Below are 19,380 nucleotides of genomic sequence, written 5' to 3'. Positions count from 1 at the left end.
AGACAGCACAAGAAAAGGGACCTTGAGAGGGTGGAACTTTGGAGGAGCTGTCATTTATGGGTGAAGAACTTCCCTGCTTAAGCAGGTTCCCGCCCAGGCTCTAGTGCTGATGCAACTCTCCCCACACGCTGCAGAGACTGTTTAGATAGCTTAGCTAGGGAAAGTAGTGAGCTAGAGTAGGCAGGTTTATGAAGCGCACTGCTTGGGATGTAACCATCAACCTAATAAAACATGAATTGAACCAAGCCTTGCCTCTGTATCGTGTCTTGGGCTCTGGGCAGGACACCATCCTGTATATCTCCAAGCTGTTCTCTAAAGTCAGGTCAGTTTCCCTCAGCAGTCTCTCTTGTACTCGGATATCATGGATTCTGCACACTATCCTATCCCTTGTCAATGAGTCTTTGTATTGTCAAAATACACTGTGCTTGGGGAATGTTTGCACACAATGTGTCACTTATTTCTCTCCCCTCTCTCCAAGGAAGTATAAAAATAGATTTGTTTTCACATACTCCCCTTTGTCTGCCATTTAAAAAGTCCACATAGAGATTAAACTCCTCTTCCCAGGTTTTCCGTGCCTTGGTTGACCTTACAGATTTAATGTGCTTGGTGGCTTTAAGCCCTCTATTTGGCTTTTTTCCTCTTTCTTTTTTGCCAACTGAGAGTCTGTTGTTCTTTTGCTATCTAGGATTCAGTTATTGCTGTCATCATGTTTCATTGTAGCTGTATTGTCCCTTAAAGACTCAAACAAACTCTGCTTTCTAAACAAACTTTAAGCTTTAAATGAATAAGATTTTACAGAGCTCTCTCAGTCTGTGGCCTCTCTCTTCTCAGGCCGGAAGAAGCAGTGGGCCTTGCCCTTAACTTCTTCCTGGTTCGTCCCAAAAGCATAACCCACTCTGGCTGTATCTGGTGATTCTTTCATAGTGTCACAGGGCTAGAAATGGAAACTTACTGCAGTTTGGAGCATCTCAGCAAACCATTTCCAGGTAGGGTTGCCAGGTTCAGGGCCCGAGACTGATCCTGTATCTTTAGGAGAAGAGAAAGTCAGCCAAGTGCAGGTTTTCGTGCAACTCTGTAATGGGAAAACCACAAGGTGGAATTCTTCCTCCCCCCTGCACAACTTTTAAAGATACAGAAGACATCTTGGTTGCCAGGCCCGGCCTCCAAGAGGTCTTCTGTATCTTTAAAAGTTGTGCAGGGGGAAGGGAGAATTCCACCTTGTGGTTTTTCCCATTACAGTGTTTCAAGAACACCTGCACTTGGCTGACTTTCTCTTCTCCTAAAGATACAGGATCAGTCTCAGGCCCTGAACCTGGCAACCCTATTTCCAGGTATGGGATTGATTCCATACACCTACATTTGCCATTTGCTCTTGATAACACAAAAGGGCTATAAAAGGCAATCTGTTTAACCTGAGACTATCCAATAATTGTCTTCCTCCTGGCCTTTGGCCTCTGGCCTCTGGCTCCTGGTCTCTGGCCTCTGGCTCCTGGCTTGACCCTCAGCTCTGTCTCCCAGCCTGATATCCCAGCTTGACTGTTGGCACAACTCTGGGCTCCTGGCTCCCACCTGACATCTCCGTACATTTAAGTGCTGAAAAGTGGTGTCATGGGTATTATTATTAATTCCATTCATTATAGGCAAGTTATACACAATGTCAGTTATAGGCTGACAGAGTAAATTTGTAACAGTAAACACTTCTCTGTCATATGGTTACTGTGATTGTCAAAATTAACGCTTTTTAATTATTTCATTTGCCTGCCTTTTATGTTCCATGAGTTCATCACATGATTTTTGACCCTGTCATTGTATTGTTGTGAATCTAATATGTTTTATGTAATTCTCATTATGGTTTGGTCATTGACCATAATAAAGACTGATTGGTTGTTGTGAACCAGACAGAAGTGGACAGTATGGGAAGGATGTGCCACTCACCTAACCTCCCTCTGGTGTAACCACTGCATGAGTTACTGCTGCATGCTGGGAGCAGAAGGGGTGAGGCTGTGACAAGGGGGTTGGCACAGGCCAGATGTATTGGCAGGAACACCAGACTGGCTCAGCCAGAATGTTTGCACTATGCTGCCCTCAATGCCACCACACCCTTCCCCCCTCTGTCCTGGAATGCACCAGCAAATCATCTGGAGGGAAGCCAGGGAAGCAGCAGGGCCCCACCATGCCATCCGCTACTGAAAACCAACTTAATATAGTGCTGAGCCAAGTGGTTTGAAGGGGGTGCAATCTGTGATCTCCATGATAATCTCAGTGATCATTTAATGAGCAGAGATGGGTAAATAGTCCCTTCTCTGCTGATCTGCATGGAGGTGTGCTGAGGAGACCTGGCTTCTGCACATGTGTTTGTGTCTACCTATATATTTATGAATTGCTTCCTATGAAACATCTCAAAGTAATTTAACAATAAAAAGACACCTACCAACAGCATGCCACTCCTGGGGGTTAATGGCAAATGTGGCCCTCAGGCCAAAAGAAGTTAGTCACCCTGTGTTATACCTCCAACAGGATAAATTTTCACTATCACTCTACTGGCAGTATTCGTTTTTATGTACCCATGGCAAAAGTTCATTTCTGAAAAATCAGTACCTATCCAAAGTGCAGTGGCACATTTTAAACAATGATGCACAGTGGGTCAGAAATGTTTCTTTCAAACTGATAAGCCTGAAAATTGGCTGTATGCAAAGGATACCATTGTTTAAATGAGAATACTGAAAAGAAACCAAAATTAGCCTAGGTATTGTTAAATACAAAGACAGCGGATAGCAAAAGATAATGATACAGTGAAGAAAGAATGAATTTTTTTTTGTCCTTCCATGCTGGGACTTCAAATTTATGGTTTGCTAACATGATAATTAGACAACAGGCCAATAACAACTGACACATTTTCAGGTGGGAAATGCTAACCATCTTAAAATCTGATGCAACAAATCATCCTCTTGCACATCATCCATCCTCAGTCTATATTTTGTTTCTCATGCCTCTGTCTGTGAGCTTTGGCTGAACATGCATGGACCACAACACTAAAGCCAGTACCTGATCATACATACCTTCCATGCATAGGTCTAATGAGCTCTGTCCTTCTGACAGATGACAATTAATGTGTTCATAAAGAGTAGACTGAAAATGGCTTTGAGGATCAGAGATCCCAAGAGCTGTTCAACACACAGCACTGGTCATGATGCTATATTGTGATGGTAACATGCTACATTTGTGGTGCTATCATTATCTATATTTTATTTCTGTATTTATTTCTTACACTTATATTTATTCCATTTATGAAACCCAAGCTGGTGTGGATGTGGTAACCAAGATGTCATCCATCCATCCATCCATCCATCCATCCATCCATCCAGACATCCATCCAGACATCCAGACATTGACCATACCCAGACTTGCTGAGGTTCAGCAAGATGGCAGTCTCGTGTGCCTTTACAGCATTCCCTGGGCATAACCCCCATTGAATAAAGTAGAACTGAGATTGCACTGTAAAAGTTTGTGCTATCTATCAGGTAGTCCAAAATGCTAGTTTTTTTCTGCCATGAACTCACATTCCCAAGAAAGCTTTAAGCTGAGCCACATCTCTTAGCCTCAGACCATACTGTGTGAAACAATTAGGCCCTCAAGCACATAAACAAACTGCCTGTTGACTGTGAAAGTGTAAATGGCATTCATTTTCTACATCAGGAGTCACCAACATGGCACCCTCAAGCACTAGTATGCCTGCCAGTAACTCCTATGGACTCAGTAAATATCCTCAAAAATCAACAATACACAAGAGACTGTTTGCTCTTCCTGTTCAGTTCCTGTTTGCACTGGATAAGCCTCTCCTATACAGAACACCTCCCCCCATTAAACATGCACATGTTTCATTGTATGCCCACCCTCTCATCTGTTCTGAATAGAGGAGAGGTACAAAAGAGTTTCTCTTTGTGACTGAGCATAACAGTAGCCGATCCAGGTACCTTTATTGATGGGCCAGCTGATGGGTGGAGCATGTGGTCCTGTCCATCTTTTTCTGCCCTTTTAAATATGGCAGCCATTATTCAACACACACACTCACACACACAACAGCCATTTTGTGACAGGCATCCATGGCACTTTCTCAAAATTCCAAATGTGTCCCATGGCCCAAAATGGTTAGTGACCTCTTGTCTGTGGCTTTTTAAAAAAATGACACAAGAAGAATTCATTGCTGGACATAAAAGGTCTGTTGTGTGTTTTTCACCTCTCCTCCCAGACTGAGCCCATATAGGGTATGGCAGCCTTTAAACAGGTGCCCCTTTCCGAAATGGCTTTGTTTAAAATTGCTGGAGGGTTATCCTACAAAGAGTCTTTCTCCCCCTAAAAGTGGCTTCCCTGCCCCCCCCCACACATACACAACCACCTTAATAATGAGCCAATTTCTATGGAAATAGACTTATTATTTAATCAGTCCTGCATCTAAGTGATACATGAACTTCTTGTTGAAATTCAACCAGTCCACAAATTTCTGAGGAAGTCTGAAGGAGAGGGGGGAAGGGAGACTCCAACAAGCCACCAAGAAGTGGTAAATTATTTGTGTCGATGAATACTAGATCATTTACTTCAAAGCAGGTATAAACCTTTCAGCGAGGTCACATAATATGGGGGCCACTTACCTACAAGTGCTGTTATAATCATCAGTAGACCTGGCCACAAACAAGTTGTCCGAAGTTGTTGTAGCCTTCATGTACGTTCTGTGAGTTTACACAGTTCACATAGCAAGAACTGTGAGCACAAATGCAAACAAATTGAAGTCCTATTTATTTAAATAGGGGAGTGTTAAGCATATTCTTAACCTGGGCTAGATGGTGCCTAATGTGCATAAATCTGTACATGCTCATAAGTCAGTTTGGCCTAGGGGACACTAGATGCTAACAAGTGCAGTGATGTATGGAATTTGAGAATACACTTATAAATGGCCAGCTTTGATAGCCTGGGGAATGAAACTTGAGGTGGAAGTTCTCAGGTGTTTGTTTTCTGGTAGGGAAAGAAAGCAATCCTAACTGGGGCAGCCCTGTCAGCTCCTGCCAGCAAGGGCAGAAGCTGTTGGGGAGGTATTCCACTTATTTCGCGTCATCAGCTGCAGGCAGGTGCAGCCCAGGGTCCCAGTTGGGGTCCTCTCTGAAAAATGGGCCAGCTTTGGTTGCAATAGATCCAGTGCTGGCTCAGTTCAACACCACCCTTTTTCAGGACCTTACAGTCACTGGCAGGAACATCACCAAAGGTAACTTAAGTTCCACCATGCTTTTGGTAGACACAGCCACAGTCTTTGCACTAGCAGAGCCCACCAGCGGCAGAGCACAGCTGAGAGAAACCTCTGTCAAATCCTAACCCTGCTCAGCAGGATGGCTTGGGATTTTGGATTGCTCTGTAAACAAAGAATTAACAGCACAATCCTATGTATGACTGCTTAGCGGTAAGCCCAGTTGAATTCAATGTGCAGCAAGCTATTACTATCTGTGGTTTGTCTGAATTTATTTATTTATTCGATTTATTAGTCACCCATCTGGCTGGTTACCCAGCCACTCTGAGCGACCTACAAAGCAAAAACATATAAAACATCAGAACATGCTCTTCAGGCAGGCTTTTGGGGTGGGCTAGATTTTATCTTCATTGTTTTTAGATTTTCAGTGTCTAGGTATTATATGCCTATGTTGTACGTCTCCCAGAGAGGCTGGACAGCCAGCCAGATGGGCGACTAATAAATTCTATAAATAAATAAATAAACATCAAAGGGCTAAACAGTAAAAACTAAACAATAAGGTAGAGGCAATTCAGTTTCAATAACAGGGCTTCTTGCCAGTATAGTCCGAAAGGTGAAATTGTTTCCTATCTTTATAGTAGTGTTCATATGGGTGAAAACACTTCATAACCGATACCAGTCTTCCAACAAGGCTTTTTCAACACACTTCAAAGAAGGAGAATATCACTATTGTCTCTAAAGGGTGATTTTAATAGCTTATTAAACATTTGCATTTACCTAAAGCTTTTATTATACAGCCACAAGAGTGACTGTATACTATGGATTTTTCACATTCTGCCATGTTAAGTTGAAAATACCTCCCATGCTATTCTGCTGCTTCCCATAAGCTCATTTCAAAACAAATCTTACAAAACTGATAGTCTTAACTCAGAAATGCTTCATGGCGATACAATCCAAAGTCTAAAACAAGACTAAATAAATCGGGATCCCTGTTGGACTTTTTTTCTGTCAGTGGTCTCATCATTTGTTGAAATTAATTAAAAATTAGTCATGTTCACAGACAGAAATGTAATCATCCAAAGTCTCAGGGGGTCTTAGACCCCTTATTTTTTGGGGAACAGGGTCCCAGTTGAGTCCCTAGGTCTCCAGCATCCTACAAGCCAATCAGCATGAAAGGGGAGTGTGTTAGCTACTGAAAATAGTCTTCTAACATGCTTCCTTGGCCTTTCTTGCTGATTGGAGCCACCCAGAGTGAAAGGAGGTGAGTCAGCCACTGAGAAGGCACTTCTCAGTAGCTAACACACTCCCCTTTCATGCTGATTGGCTCCTAGGGACGTCTGTTGTTGTGGGAGAAGGCATGCACAGGAAGGACTGAGGAGTGTGGAGATGACTACAGAAAGCAAATGAGTGAGGAGGCATGGCTGTGAAGGAGCATGGCATTACTATCATGAAGGGACCCTGCACTTCTGAATTGGCTACTACACTGCTGTCCGCAGAGTACCTGTAATCCTATGACTGACCTTGCCCCATACTCTGACCTTCATCTTAAGTAGTTAAAAAATAAAAAAAATGCATGGATGATTTTTAATTAATTTAAGAAATTTAACATTGGAGTCTCTGATAGTGCAGGCATGCTCAGTAAGAACCAACTGTCAGTGTTCTAAAAGCCAGAGTAACAGCTGTTGTCTTGGTTAATCAGGGGGCAACATCCACGCCAGACATTTATTCTACTTTAGTCATGGCTTCCCCCAAAGAATCCTTGAAAGTACAGTTTGGAAAGGGTGCTGAGAATTGTTCTGAGACTCCTATTCCTCCAGTGGCCAGAGTGGTTTAACAGTCAGCCCCTCTTCCCAGAGAATTCCAGTGATTGTAGCTCTGTGAGGGGAATAGGGCGCTTCCTAGCAACTCTCAGCACCCTTCACAAACTACACTTCTCAGGAATGTTTTCCTTTTGGAAAGGAAAGGGGCTTTCCCTCTGCCCAGTGCCCTCCCACTCACCCAATCTCCCTTAACCCTAACCCTACCCTTACCCTACCTCCTCCACCTTCCTCCCTACCCCTACACTTCCTCTTCTCCTTCTCCCCTTCCCTTCCCTTTGTTGGTGTTCTTCTTACTTTGCCTCTTTCCTGTTACTACTGTTTCACTCATTTTTCATCCTAGAAATGTGTCAAATTTATTTTTATTAATTTCAAAGCCTTTTTATTGGTTAATGCCATATGATGGTGAACACAGCCTTTTGTGTTTCAAACTGGTGGCTATATTATATGTCTATTTCGGGTGCATTAACAGTTGAACCTGACACTGATTACAATATGTTGCTACTCAAGCAATGAATCTAACTGTTGGAAAAACAAACTTGGCCTGCCCAAGATACATGTTTTCAGCATGCTATGCTTAAACCACTCCACTTAAGGAAGGGCGGGCATGTTGAATTAAAAATATAGGGCATATCTAGAAATTTGCTAGAATATATTTCACCTTCCACTGTTTCATCTTGTGCAAACTGAGACACTCCTCGTGTCCATTAAAAACTATTCTGCTGAATAGTCAGTGTCATTATTCGTCAATTGTTTTTTAGAGTTTTTTTAGTGTAAATTATGCAAAGTGTTGGTGTACTTTATGTATTCATAGAACCAGAAGCAAAAGAAAATGATTTACCAAAGAAAACTTCACTAAAATTGCAAAGTAAATCAAACTTATTTAAAGTGACTATCAGAACTACATCAACTGTAATAATATTGTTGCTTCCTCCCTGCTAAAACAAGCACATGTATTGTTTCTGTTATTTGGGCAAGGTGTTGTCAGGATGCAGGATTGGGACCCTGGCACTTCAGACGATGAGGAGGAGATCATTTTCCCAGAGTTGTGTGAAGAGGGGGAGGGAGGCCTTGAAACTCCAGCAGACACAGATACAGACTCTGCTCAGGAATTTCCCACGCTCACCCCCCTTCCCGAGCCAGAGCAGTTAGAACAAGAAGGAGGGGGACTTCAACTCCCTCATCAGCCAGAGAAAAGCCCGCCTGATGGGCATGACGTTCACCCCCCTCTTTCCCCAATACCAGAGGTAGAATCTTCAGAAGGGGAGGGGGCAGAACTTCCCCCTTCACCACGAACCCGGAGAAAACAAAAACGAGCAAAGGGGAGAGAGAGAAGGGGCGGGGAAGAGAGCACCCTAAGGCGGAGTGAGAGAATTCGCGCCAGAAGTCCCCCTTTATAAGGAAAGGGGGGGCTGGGATTCCTTGTTCTGTCAACTCTCTTGCATGTCACTGGACACGTGTTATTGTGTTTCTTCATGAGAAGGCGCAGCCTCTGTTTGGATATTACTCTAATAAAGACTGAATTGCTTTCACAACCTGGTCTGGTTTCTGAGTCCAGTCTGGGACACGACAGGTGTAGGTGTTGCCACCGCTCACCATATATTCAGAGGCACATGTTACCAAATTATTCCAAGCTACACAGGATTGGACTGTGAAAGACCAACTCAATTTGTGTTTGCATTTTGACAAATTTGTAGGGCAGTACAATATCTCAGAGAGGAGGTCAGGACTCCTGCTTCCCTGGTACATTCACTATAGCTGCCCAATTTCCCTGATTAAAGTTTGATAGAAATATCTGTTGGCTATAGATATGTTCTTAAACCGTAAGGGTTTTTTGCCTATTTTATATGTGGATAGCAGGACTGGGGGAGAAATTTGCTTCAGGTTGCATTTAAAGCCGAATCTATCAAATCTGCACTTTCCAGAACAACATGAGAATTGAAACACAGCAACATCCTTTGAAATTCACATGTATCTGATTTTTTGATGCAGTTCTCCAACCAAAGAATGTTTACAAAAATGTATATATCAGGGGAAAGTGTGCATAAAATGAATATATTAGTGAAAATAACATAAAAATGCATTATATTATGATAAATTGCTCACAAAATACATTCATTAATCAAAACCGCATACAAAATGTGTGTTAGGAGAAATTTGCATTAAAATGCTGAAGAATTTTGATGAGGTTGTGAGTTTTTTTAAGCACAAATTGCTGCAGAAATGTGGGGAATTTAATTTAAGACTGGAACAAGAGAGAAACGGAGAGAATGGAAATTGATAGATCCGTCCATAATGGATAGAGGGTGGATTTCAATGCTAGTCCTACTCAGAGTAGACCCACTGAAGTTAATTGATATGGCAAACTTAGGTTCATTCATTTCAATGGGTCTACTCTGAATAGGACTTAGTTGAATACAACTCATAATTTGCACTGTATGCACATTGTTCTTTGAAGGATAAAGCACGCAATCACAGCCTACTGATTTCCAGAAGAGCAGAACTCTCTCCCTGGGAGCTGGAACTATCCATACACTTTCCTCCCTTTCTTCTAAGCCAGCCTTTGCCAACCTGGTATCTTCCAGTGGTTTTGAACTGCAGCTCCCATCAACCCCAGCCAGCATGCCTAATGGTCAGGGATTCTGGGAGTTGTAGTCCAAAACATGTGTTGTTGTTGTTATGTGCCTTCAAGTCGATTACAACTTATGGCGACCATATGAATCAGCGACCTCCAAGAGCATCTGTCATGAACCACCCTGCTCAGATCTTGCAAGTCTGTGGCTTCCTTTATGGAATCAATCCATCTCTTGTTTGCCTTCCTCTTTTTCTACTCCCTTCTGTTTTTCCCAGCATTATTGGCTTTTCTAGTGAATCATGTCTTCTCACGATGTGTCCAAAGTATAACCTCAGTTATATCATTTTAGCTTCTAGTGACAGTTCTGGTTTAATTTGTTCTAACACCCAATTATTTGTCTTTTTCGCAGTCCATGGTATGCGCAAAGCTCTCCTTCAGCACCACATTTCAAATGAGTTGATTTTTCTCTTATCCACCTTTTTCACTGTCCAGCTTTCACAACCATACATAGAGATCGGGAATACCATGGTCTGATTGATCCTGACTTTGGTGTTCAGTGATACATCTTTGCATTTGAGGACCTTTTCTAGTTCTCTCACAGCTGCCCTACCCAGTCCTAGCCTTCTTCTGATTTCTTGACTATGGTCTCCATTTTGGTTAATGACTGTGCTGAGGTATTGATAATCCTTGACAAGTTCAATGTCCTCATTGTCAACTGTAAAGTTACATAAATCTTATCTTCTGTTGTCATTACTTTAGTCTTCTTGACGTTCAGCTGTAGTCCTGCTTTTGTGCTTTCCTCTTTAGCTTTCATCAGCATTCGTTTCAAATCATTACTGGTTTCTGCTAAGAGTATGGTATCATCTGCATATCTTAAATTATTGATGGTTCTCCCTCCAATTTTCACACCTCCTTCATCTTGGTCCAATCCCGCTTTCTGTATGATATGTTCTGTGTGCAGATTAAACAAATAGAATGATAAAATACAACCCTGTCTCACACCCTTTCCGATGGGGAACCAATTGGTTTCTCCATATTCTGTCCTTACAGTAGCCTCTTGTCCAGAGTATAGGTTGCGCATCAGGACAATCAGATGCTATGGCACCCCCATTTCTTTTAAAACATTCCATAGTTTTTCATGATCTACACAGTCAAAGGCTTTGCTGTAGTCTATAAAGCACAGGGTGATTTTCTTCTGAAATTCCTTAGTCCATTCCATTATCCAACGTATGTTTGCGATATGATCTCTGGTACTTCTTCCTTTTCTAAATCCATCTTGGACGTCTGGCATTTCTCGCTCCATATATGGCAAGAGCCTTTGTTGTAGAATCTTGAGCATTACTTTACTTGCATGGGATATTAAGGCGATAGTTCGGTAATTATTGCATTCTCTGGGATCCCTTTCTTTGAAAGTGGGATATATATTGAACGCTTCCAGTCTGTGGGCCATTGTTTAGTTTTCCATATTTCTCGAAAAAAAATTGTCAAAATTTGGACAGATTCAGTCTCAGTAGCTTGTAGCAACTCTATTGGTAAACTGTCTATTCCTGGTCATTTGTTACTTCCAAGAATTTTAAGAGCAGCTTTCATCTCACATTCTAAAATTTCTGGTTCTTCATCATACAGTTCCTCCATGGATGAATCTGTCATCCTGTCATCTCTTTTATAGAGTTCTTCAGCGTATTGCTTCCATCTTCCTTTTATTTCATCTCAGTCAGTCAGTGTGTTCTCCTGTTGATTATTCAACATCCCTACTCATGGTTTAAATTTCCCTTTCATTTCTTTAATCTTTTGGAATAGGGCCCTTCCCATTTTGTTGTCCTTTTCTATTTCTATACAATAGCTACTGTAATAGCTTTCTTTGTCCCTACGTACTAGTCATTGTATAGTTGCATTTAGGGTTCTGACTGTGTTTCTATCTTCTTTTGCTTTTGCTTTCCTTCTCTCTTTAACCATTTTAAGAGTTTCTTCAGTCATCCATTGAGGTATTTCTCTCTTTTTAACTAGAGGTATTGTCTTTTTGCATTCTTCCCTGATAATGTCCCTGACTTCAGTCCATAGTTCTTCTGGTTCACTGTCAACTAGGTTTAAAGCCTCAAACCTGTTCCTTATTTGATCTTTATATGCTACTGGGATGTTATTTAAGTTGTATTTTGGCATTATGAGTGCTTTGTTGTTCTTCTTTAGCTTTACTCTGATTTTCGATACGATCAGTACATGATCTGTACCGCAGTCTGCTCCTGGTCTTGTTTTTGCAGAAAGTATGGAACTTCTCCATCTTCTGTTTCCAGTTATATAATCAATTTGATTCCTATATTGACCATCTGGTGATGTCCACGTGTACAGTCGTCTTTTTGGTTGCTCAAAAAATATTTTGGCAAGAAACAAATCATTGGCTTCACAGAATTCAATAAGTCTTTCTCCTGCTTCATTTCTGTCTCCTAAGCCCCATTTCCCCACAATTCCTAATTCTTCTCTGTTCCCTACTTTTGCATTCCAGTCCCCCATGATTATCATCATATCTTGTTTTGGTGTGTGATCAATTTCCTCCTGTACTTCTGTGTAAAATCTCTCCAATTCTTCTTCTTCTGCATTTGATGTTAGAGCATAGACTTGGATGATGGTTATGTTAATAGGTTTCCCATTTAATCTCATTGATATCACTCGCTCAGACCTTGCTTTGTAGCTCCTAATTGCTTTTGCTACATCACTTCTCACTATTAAAGCAACCCTGTTTCTTCTTGATTTCTCATTTCCTGCATAAAATATTTTGTACTTGCCTGATTGAAAATGTCCCATTCCAGTCCATTTTAATTCACTCACACCAAGTATTGTAATGTTGATATGCTCCATTTCTTTCTTGACAATTTCTAACTTTCCCTGCTTCATGCTTCTCACATTCCATGTTCCTATTGTGTGCCTTCGTACAACTCCGGACTCTCCTTTCGCATCTGTGCACATCAGCCTCTGGGCTTCCTTTCATCTTTGACCCAGCTGCGTCATTAGTCACAGCGCTACTTGTACTTGTCCTTTGTTCTTCCCCAGTAGCTTGGTGAGTGCCTTCTGACCTGGGGGTCTCATCTTCCAGCACTATCTCGTGTTGCATTTTGGATACTCTGTTGATAGGGTTTTCGTTGTCAGAGGTATTCAGAGGTGGTTTACCATTACCTTCCTCTGAGTTTGGATACATCTTAGTCTGGTGTCTCAGCTTTGACCATTCCACCTTGGGTGCCCCTGCTAGGAGTCTAGCCTCTTGGTCTAGACTCCGGACGGCATTGCTCTCAGCTTCTTCAACACTCTCAAACCCCCTCACCATGTTAAGGTGTGCATCCTAAAGGGGGCCAAAACATCTAGGGGCCAACATATTGGTGGCGACTGTCCTAAGCCATCATTGCTTTTCCAGGCAAAGCAAAGAAAAGGGGAAGAACACCAAAGGCATTCACAGTGGATGATTTTTAACAGGCACTCTGTATCCTTTATCAAAGAAACATGTTTCATTCTTTGGTTGCATCTATTTTTGTCTGCCTTTCAATTGCTACTTCAATTCCAAAAGTGTATACAGTTTAATTGCTCTAATAGAAACAAAAGGAATCCGAGCATCCTAGTGTTGTTACACCATGGCACAAATACATTTACAAAAGCAACCTGTTTTTCCAGGGAGAAATCTTACAAGTGCTTACAAGGTTCTCCTTATATCAAGTTGGTATAGCTGTATGCATATAGATTTGCTGCTTTTCAACAAATTCCCCCCACTGTGTTCTTCTGATCCCTGAGCATTGAATCATTCTGCTAATATTTATTTATAGCCCACTCAAGTGTGCCCTCTCTCTGTGTGTATATACTGTAATACATATATATATCATTTACATTTCTGTATTGCTCATTTTGCAGAAAGTAATGAATTAATCTCAGCAAGACCCAGGAGAAAGTTGATTATTTTGCCTCCTCCTGCAAGAAAGGTAAAGGTACAGAAATGTTAAGCGAATTGCACAGCTGTAAGAAAAACTTCAGTTTACAATGACTGGCTCTACCAGTCACCTGTGCTTTATGAAAAGGCTGGTTTAATCGCTCCATATTTGGGGATCATTAGCAATTGGCATTTCTCCATCAGTCCTGACAACTGATGATTGTTGGAATAAGCTACAGTTCTTAATTAATACCCACTGAACTAAGAGGGAAAAGCCACTAAAGGGTTAATGTATCTAGGCCCAGGAAGTTAAGTGGCCATCCTGAGTTCTGTGTTTTCTCTTTTCCTCTTGCTTTCTGCTGAAACAATAATGACTGATGTTGTTGCGTAAAATGATTGTGTTTAACTTTATAGCTGTCTGTCTTCCGAGGTGTGAGATAAAAACCTACAACAATGATCACCTGGTAGAAGAGGTTTAGGGGACCAGCACAGGTTAAGGAAAATCCATCCAGCTTGTTTCTCATACTTACTATGTTGGAGTAATTTACTATGTTGGAGTAATAGGGGATTACAAAAATACGTACCTTTCGATGGGCACTCTTGTGCTTATAGTAGTACAGCACTGAACTGGGGACAAAACAAATCAGGGCTCCTCCAGATAACCTATTTATTGAGCATTCATTGTGATTTGCTTGCATAATGCTAACACAGAGTTTAGATAATATCTGATCTTTACTGAGCATTAATTCTGATTTGTTTGTAGGGAGGTTATACAACATTCATCCCAATTCACTTGTGGGAAATGTATTCCTGTTACTCATTTGTTCATCTCACATTTTTCGATGCACTTCCCCATCAGTTTTCTAATCACAAAATCTGTTTTTGGTTTTTTGTAAAGTGGATTTGTTGTGATAGAGCAACAGAGCACTTTAATCTTCTTTAATTGTGCAAACCTAAATTTCCCAGGATGTATTTGAATCCACCTGCAAAACACTAATAGTCTTGAGGTGTTTGCATCGGTCTTTATTCTGCAGTGTAGCCCTTGTGATAGGATCTGTAATCAACTACCAAACTCTCAGATTCAGAGACCATTGTCAGCCAACAAGAATTGGGCAGCTCACAGAGTCTTGTTTCTATTAGACTGAGCAGGGGGAGATGGGATGTGTCTCCATTTTCCAGGCAAATGGGCAACACTTGCTGACTTGCCGCATTGGCAGTTTCAGTGCTCAGCAGCATAGCACTGCAGACTTTTGCTGCAATCCATATGTTCATGCACTGATCACATATGCTCAACTAGATGAGACATACAGTGGATAAGGATGTACATCCCAATGAAAGTAGTGCAGTACAGATGGATGACATGTTTTTCCTCTCCTCACCAACACCTACCTCCTTCCAAACAGTTTTGCACCATTTCACAAAGGTGCTTTGTGAAATTGCCAAATGTGGAGGGGGAATATTTTGCAAGGAATGTGCTCTCCTCCCATTTGAGAGCATGCCATTAAGAGAAAGAAAAGAGGTGAGAAAAAGAAAGCAAAAAGACTCTACCAAGAACGGTCTGAGCAATTTTAAAACAGCATTGTAAATGAAGAAATGCAAACTATATTCCAGATACAGGATAAATATTTGTATATGCAAAGTTGCTCTGTAACCATAATTGTTTCACATGTGTTGCCATGTTCTCAGAGTTCCCCTTACAGTTCTTGTTCCATTGCGAATACTTTAAAATTTAATATGCTCTAATAAAGGTCAATCTATTTCCTAGCACAGATTTCACAAGGCCTTGCCTGCATAGTTCCAGCATGATCAAGGACTATAGACTGTTACCATTAGCAGACGTTACTAATGGCTGAGAACTCTCCTTTTGCTGCACCGGTAAGAGGCTGAGACAAACAGAAATCTAAGGTCTGCCCATTCCACAGTGAATACTTCAGCTCATCTAGACATTATGTGGACTCTCCACAGGCATAACAACTAGGAAGCTGCTTAATATCTAATCATATGCTTTGTCCATTTAGGCCAATATTGTCTACTTTGGGTGATAGTGGCTCTCCAGGGTCTCAGGTAGAGGCCCTTCCCATTTCCTGCTCCCTGCTCCCTTTTTTCACTGGGGATTGAATCCAGGACTTTCTGCAGGCCATGCTTATGCTCTGCCACTGAGCTATGGTCCACATCAAAACTACCTAACCCAGGTGATAGCTGTTGTGGTTTTATGTGGCCACATCTGAAAGTGGAAAATACTTTCTATCAAAATGTTGTATTGCTGTTTCTTTGGGGGAAGGGTCCCTTTAGGGTTCTATGGCTTCATAAAAGAGTTGATAGGAAAGAAGATGACAACTGGCTTTTCATCCATCTGGTTGACATTCCCTAGCTTATTAGTAAGGCAGATTTGTACTTCCAGCCATCTGTTACTCCCCCCTCCATGCCTATTTTCACCTCTTAAGTAATACCTTGGTTTTCTGGTGAACTCTCTTCCTCTCCTCCCAGAGTTTTGTTATGAGATGAAACTGTATTGAAGTTATTCCCCTTCCTATAGAAATGTTTTGACAAGATATTTTGCATAACAATAACTAGACTAGCAAAAGGATTGTGGGAGGGGGGAGGGGGGAGGGGGCTGTTTTAGAAGATTCAGGATAGATATTTTAAGAAAGAAATACTCTGTTGAATGTTTTGCAGCTCTTGCTTTTCCCCTCCTCCCATTTTAACACAAGCTAGCCAATTTTTCTTATCAAATTCTGCTTCTATCTTGAAACCATTTATTGTGTGCAGAAAGACAATAGATGCTTCATTCTTTAATAGAGAGCTAGAGAGTGACCTACTTTTAAAGAAATCTTCCTATGACTTTTTCTGGTAATACAAGGATGAAAACTCACTCTCTGAATTCAACTTCCCTGTAGATAAAATGATTGCATAAAATTGTGGGTCCACTATTTATGCACAATTTTAACCCTTAGATTATCTTTGCTTATAATTTCTATGGTTGTACAGCATTCTTGTGATAGCACCGCTATATAGAAGAGAAAAGCAGATTACTATAACTTGAAAATAACAAAACTTGTGATTTTACAATGTGATCTTACCATATCACCAGAAGACATTATCATGTAAGAATGATAATCTCAAATATGACTGTAAACACTGGGGATTATGTTGGCACTGGAATGCAATTCATTGGTATAAGAGAAGCAAAACTGTTTTCCAGATCTAATATTTCAACTGGGCTGTTAAATCTGTCAGAGTTTATTCCTTAATGTGAAGTTGGTGGAATTGTCTTTATTCACCTGAATTACTCCCAGTTGTGTCCTTCTTGAGTTAGCTCCAGTCACCTAGCACTTACTAATGGATGACTCAAAGATGCATGTAAATCCCGTGATGTAACATTGTAACCCTATCTATGCTTGCTAGGTCATATCTGCATCATCCTTTGATATGTAATTAGTCATTGATGAAAATTGCATGTGTGAATTCACCCCTAAAAGAAGCAGGAAGTAGATTGTGGTAAATCATCTGACATTGGCTGAATCTCAGAACTATGGTCTCCTGTTCCATCATTAAACAGTGGTCTCCTGCAAACGCCACACCCACTAATGCCTCCTTATAGATGCACTCTTTAAACCCTGTTTCTTCTCCCTCTTGCGGTTTCTCGCTCTTGCGGTTTCATTGCTGTGGTAGATGCTTTCACTATTAGCTCCCTCTCCTGAGCAATTGCTGTTATTTGGGTTGATCTCAACACTGTGATCTCAGTGCTTTCTCAATGCCTAATGCATCAGTTCTGTTGAGATCTTCTTTCAACCCAGTTCTTCACAGGCTCTGCAGGGTTAGTTGCTGCAAATCTGCTCTGGCCTTGAGAATGGCAGCTAGTATTATTGGCTACAATCATATTTGCAGGAACCTTTACATCTGAAGAGAATTGAACTGGCTTTCAGAGACAATCAGTCCATCAGTAAAATAGATGAAAAGAAGGAAAGTACTATTGAACCAATGTGACTGGCATATTGAAAGGTTTAGCATGTTTTGTTGTGTGTTTTGGCTTCTGTTTTTTTTTTTAAAATATCTCTCATCTTTATATATGTGTGTGTGTGTGTGTAAAGCCAAATGGGGATTTATTACAGAGCTAGGGAAAAGTTATCAAAATCCATATGAACAACAAAACAGGATAGTTTTGAGTGGGAGATGAGAGACACAGGGATTAAAGAAGTGGGAAGATTTGGCTGAACATTATGAACACAGAAAAAGCATAAGAGAGGCAAGATGTAAGTTGGAGTGGTAATGCATTTGGAACCTTGTGAGAGAGAAGAAAAGCTTTGCCAGAAATGAAAGAGAATATACAGTAGGCTACTATATTTACATGTCAGGTTCCGAAGAACAGACAAGAAAAAGAAACATTTTTAAATTAAATCTTCAAAATTTCAGCTGTGTTCTAGAAATGCTGCCCTACTCAATAAATGTCAGGAGTTGCTTAAAACCCTCTAGGCTGTTCTCATGACTTGAGGCCACCTGCCCCAAATCTGCTGTCTTGCCGTAACTTGCTGTAAACATATTATTCCCAGGGTATGCTGCTGAAAGGCTCCACAGAATGGCAACTCTCATTTGCAACTCAAACACAGATTATTGTTCACGCAGTGCCCTCTTTGGTACTTGTTGAATGAATGTAACATGCATTGAACAAATTAAACTTTAGAAGACCACATTAGGTCTGTATCCACACTAACTGCCCAGTCCCAACTCAGAAGTAAGTCCTATTGAATCCAATAGGGTTTAGTCACAAGTAAGTGGGGTTTGGATTGCTGCCTTAGGCTGCAGTTCTGTACTCCCTTATTTGGGAGTAAGTTCCATTGAATTCAGCGGGGATTACTACTAGGCATGTATATGATTATACTGTAAGGCTGCAATCCTACACTCACCTGGAAGTAAGGATGGAGGGAAAATTGGAAAAAGCAGATAGAGAAAAGTTTTTCTCCCTCTCTCATAACACTAGAACTCATGGACATTCGATAAAGCTGAATATTGGTAGATTCAGGACAGACAAACGAAACTACTTCTTCATGTCGCACATGATTAAACTATGGAATTTACTCCCACAAAAGGCAGAGATGGCTGCCAACTTGGATGGCTTTAAAAGATTGGACAAATATATGGATGATAACGCTATCAATAGCTACTAGCCATGATTGCTGTGCTCTGTCACCCTAGTCAGAGGCAGCATGCTTCTGAAAACCAGTTGCTGGAAGCTGCAGGAGGGGAGAGTGTTCTTGCACTTGGGTCCTGCTTGCGGGCTTCCCCCAGGAACCTGGTTGGCCACTGTGAGAACAGGATGCTAGACCAGATGGGCCACAGGTCTGATCCAGCAGGCTCTTCTTATGTTCTTAAATTCTGTTTTGTTCACACTGTAATGTGAATCTACCTAATTCACACTTCCCAAAACAGTATGTGAACTGAAACATAGCTATCCTTTGAAATCCATGTCTTCAAATTTTGCCGTGCTGTTCTCCACCCATATAATATGTACAAGAATGCATATATTAGAATAAAATGTTTATGAAAATGCATATATTAGTGAAAATTACATAAATGCATTATATTACAAGCAATGTGCACTAAACTGCTGATAAATCTTTGGTGAGGACTTTAACAAAAAATCACAGTGTAATATAGAGAACTGAACAAGACTGGAAAAATGAGAAACTAGAAAAACCAAAATTGACAGATTTGTCCATCCCTTCCTGGAAGTAAGCCCCACTGGACTCAATGAGACTTTCTTCTGAGTAGACATGTATAGGATTGCACTCTTTATTTTATATACAGTATGCATGCATAATCTCGAACAGCAATGTAAGCAGAGGGG

This window comes from Rhineura floridana, chromosome 8 (assembly GCF_030035675.1).
Source record: "Rhineura floridana isolate rRhiFlo1 chromosome 8, rRhiFlo1.hap2, whole genome shotgun sequence".
Taxonomy (NCBI): Eukaryota; Metazoa; Chordata; class Lepidosauria; order Squamata; family Rhineuridae; genus Rhineura; species Rhineura floridana.
Note: the sequence above shows the minus strand (reverse complement) of the source record.